Here is a 4,273-nt window from a genome sequence, read left to right on the forward strand (position 1 = left end):
CATGGGGACACCAGAGAATACCCCATTACTGAACTTACATGACCAGCACACGGGGAACCATACACACGGCAGGCGGGGGTGGTTGATTCCCTCCCCGTCCCTGTCCTAATTGACGAGACTGCCCAGCCTTTTACCCACTCTGGAGAGAGTCTCAGGAGAGGATAACCCGAGTACCTCGGAAACGGAGAGGCAAGACTCATCCTGGGAAGGCTCGGTGCAATCCTCCGAATTACTCACTCCCGCCCGGGCTCTGATAGGGATGGCAGGTGCCCAGACCGACACAGAGACGGAGCTACAGAATCTGGACAAAGAACTGTCTGGGCTGAAGGGGACCGCTGAGAGGTATCGTTTGTTAAAGCAACAGTTAGACATGAAGACAGAAGAGTTAGATATCCTCCAGGCTAAACTCCAACAGAGCTCCTTCCATAAGCAACAGGAGGAGCTGGAGAGGCTGCGCAGGACCATCGAGGAGTGTGAGGAGACCCTGCGCAGTAGTAAGGAGGTCCAGAAGAAGGCAGAGGAGAAGTACAAGGTGTTGGAGAACAAGATGAAGAATGCGGAGGCAGAGAGAGAGAAGGAACTGAAAGCTGCTCAACAGAAGCTAAACTCTGCTAAAACCAAGGCTGATGCGTTCAGTAAGAAACTCAAGGAGAGACAACAGGAGGCTGAGTCCCTGGTCCTAGAGGTGGAGGAGTTGAAGAGAGAGCAGGCTGGCAAGCACCACGGCAATGCGGGACGCCCTCTCCGGCGTGATGCCTTCTTCGCTGCCTTTACCCGACGAGGACGTCGGTCCCGAGGAAGGGGATGTGTGATGTCACGAGAGGCTGTGTCCTGGAGGGACGTTACATCCCCCTGAGATGGCTGCAAACCCAGACAGCTATGGCTCCATCTGCTGGTATGGTCGGGGAACTCCAACCCTCTATGGCCAATCTTCCCACGCAGCTGAAACAAATGAGGAGCTGATGAGCTGAAGGTTTGGGAAGGAAGAGACACAGTCTCCAACCTGGGCTCTCTGGAGGACAAGAGTGCTGCACGTCCACTTCCATGAGGAATATAAGGATTTGGAGATACTTACCTTTGGGAAATACTCACCTTTGGATATATGCACCTGTGGAAATACGTGAGAGACATTTGGAAGGACTTTTTTGCTGGGTTGGCCACTAGCTGCAACGTGGGCTACAGTAAGGCTGGGGAAAAGTTATCTGAGCGAGTGAAATTATGATTTTGGATGTGGAAGAGACATCCCTGAACTGTTAACCCTTAAAGAGCCACAAGAGAACAGAATTTTGTTATATTTTCGTTAATTTCCCAAGTCCTATAATAAAATCCTTGTTTTGTTTGAACCTTGTCTCCTTGCACTACTTGAGCAATCCCGCTGAAAGCTGTGTAGCCTCTCGTGACGTCACAATATATACTACATCCATAACTAGAGGTTATTAGCATGGAGGAGTTCATATATACTACATCCATAACTAGAGGTTATTAGCATGGAGGAGTTCAGATATACTACATCCATAACTAGAGGTTATTAGCATGGAGGAGTTCAGATATACTACATCCATAACTAGTTGTTATTAGCATGGAGGAGTTCAGATATACTACATCCATAACTAGAGGTTATTAGCATGGAGGAGTTCAGATATACTACATCCATAACTAGAGGTTATTAGCATGGAGGAGTTCAGATATACTACATCCATAACTAGAGGTTATTAGCATGGAGGAGTTCAGATATGCTACATCCATAACTAGAGGTTATTAGCATGGAGGAGTTCAGATATACTACATCCATGACTAGAGGTTATTAGCATGGAGGAGTTCAGATATACTACATCCATAACTAGAGGTTATTAGCATGGAGGAGTTCAGATATACTACATCCATAACTAGAGGTTATTAGCATGGAGGAGTTCAGATATACTACATCCATATCTAGCGGTTATTAGCATGGAGGAGTTCAGATATACTACATCCATAACTAGAGGTTATTAGCATGGAGGAGTTCAGATATACTACATCCATATCTAGAGGTTATTAGCATGGAGGAGTTCAGCTATACTACATCCATAACTAGAGGTTATTAGCATGGAGGAGTTCAGATATACTACATCCATAACTAGAGGTTATTAGCATGGAGGAGTTCAGATATACTACATCCATAACTAGAGGTTATTAGCATGGAGGAGTTCAGATATACTACATCCATAACTAGAGGTTATTAGCATGGAGGAGTTCAGATATACTACATCCATAACTAGAGGTTATTAGCATGGAGGAGTTCAGATATACTACATCCATAACTAGAGGTTATTAGCATGGAGGAGTTCAGATATACCACATCCATAACTAGAGGTTATTAGCATGGAGGAGTTCAGATATACTACATCCATAACTAGAGGTTATTAGCATGGAGGAGTTCAGATATACTACATCCATAACTAGAGGTTATTAATATGGAGGAGTTCAGATATACTACATCCATAACTAGCGGTTATTAGCATGGAGGTGTTTCTGCAGCCAAATTGTGTTGCATAGCAACAAACAGCAAACACAGAAAGGGTCCTATATTGGAGAGTAAAAGTCGTCTGGCACTCTGCTTAGGATTTCAACAACTTTAATAACTTATTTCGAGCCTAGAATCATCGATGTTACTACTAATCTGAAAACAAGACAAAATATGACTATTGTTGCTCACTTGACTGTCTTAAGACAATTGTCAAATAATTAAAGATGTCAGTTGTTGTACAATTTCATGGGTATGCTCTGGGTATCACTTTTTACCTCAAATAAACAGTGTATTTCTGCTGTTGTGGTTCTTTAACCATCTGTCTGACTTTGTCGTTCACACAGGAGACAGACGTGGCTATCGTGGATCCTCTGGGGAGCCTCAACAACATGATGCTGACAAGGCAGAAAGGTCTCTCTCCAGATCAGAATACCTTAAAAAAAAACACCTGAGACCCACTGGGAAGAAATCTCACTGCTGCTCTGACTGTGGGAAACGTTGCAGGTCTACATCAGAACTTAAAATACACCAGCGAGTACACACAGGAGAGAAACCTTATAGCTGTGATCAATGTGGGAGGAGTTTTGGTACATCTGTGTATCTGACGATACACCAGAGAACACACACAGGAGAGAAACCTTATAGCTGTGATCAATGTGGGAAGAGTTTTGGTACATTTGTGTATCTGACGATACACCAGAGAACACACACAGGAGAGAAACCTTATGGCTGTAATCAATGTGGGAAGAGTTTTACTCAGTCAAGCGCGCTGATAGTACATCTGAGAACACACACAGGAGAGAAACCTTACGACTGCTCTGACTGTGGAAAGACTTTTGTTAGTTTAAGAGATTTAAAATCACACCGGAGAACACACACAGGAGAGAAACCACATAGCTGTGATCAATGTGACAAGAGATACTCTGATAAAAGATGTCTGATCAAACATCAGAAAATACATGAAGGAGTTGTGTCATGATATCAATGAAATAATGTCACAATGTAGAATGTTTTAACATTGTAGTAGGAGTATTTTAATTAATAATGTCACAATGTAGAACTCTAGTCATTTGCCCCCTGTTCTATTGATTTCAGCATGATATGAGCCTCATCAGAGGAAGAATCTTTGTACTTTGCTCCGTTCATCTTTCCCTCGATCCTGACTGATCTGCCAGTCCCTGCCACTGAAAAACATCCCCACAGCATGATGCTGCTGCCACCACCATGCTTCACCGTAGGGATGGTGCCAGGTTTCCTGCAGACGTGACGCTTGGCATTCAGGCCAAAGAGTTCAATCTTGGATTCATCAAACCAGAGAATCTTGTTTCTCATGCTCTGAGAGTCCTTTAGGTGCCTTTTGGCAAACTCCAAGCGGGCTGTCATGTGCCTTTTACTGAGGAGTGGCTGCCGTCTGGCCACTCTACCATAAAGGCCTGATTGGTGGAGTTCTGCAGAGATGGTTGTCCTTCTAGAAGGTTCTCCCATCTCCAGAGAGGAACTCTGGCGCTCTGTCAGAGTGACCATCGGGTCCTTGGTCACCTCCCTGACCAAGGCCCTTCTCGCCCGATTGCTCAGTTTGGCCAGGCAGCCAGCTCTAGGAAGAGTCTTGGTGGTTCCAAACTTCATCCATTTAAGAATGATGGAGGCCACTGTGTTCTTGGGGACCTTCAATGCTGCAGAAATTATTTGGTACCCTTCCCCAGATCTGTGCCTCGACACAATCCTGTCTCGGAGCTCTACTGACAATTCCTTCGACCTCATGGATTG

At 44.7% G+C, this 4,273-nt stretch overlaps 1 long non-coding RNA gene across 1 annotated transcript; it reads right to left on the minus strand.

Annotated features, from left to right (window-relative positions):
- Positions 1–3,093: 3,093 nt before the first annotated feature.
- On the minus strand, positions 3,094–3,274 carry LOC123486012. Its single transcript, XR_006659222.1, has 2 exons — positions 3,229–3,274; positions 3,094–3,144 (listed from the first exon to the last, which is right to left on the minus strand). It is a non-coding gene; the product is annotated as an uncharacterized LOC123486012 (long non-coding RNA).
- Between the last annotated feature and the right edge of the window lie 999 nt (positions 3,275–4,273).

Source organism: Coregonus clupeaformis, unplaced genomic scaffold, assembly GCF_020615455.1.
Source record: "Coregonus clupeaformis isolate EN_2021a unplaced genomic scaffold, ASM2061545v1 scaf0947, whole genome shotgun sequence".
NCBI classification, from domain to species: Eukaryota; Metazoa; Chordata; class Actinopteri; order Salmoniformes; family Salmonidae; genus Coregonus; species Coregonus clupeaformis.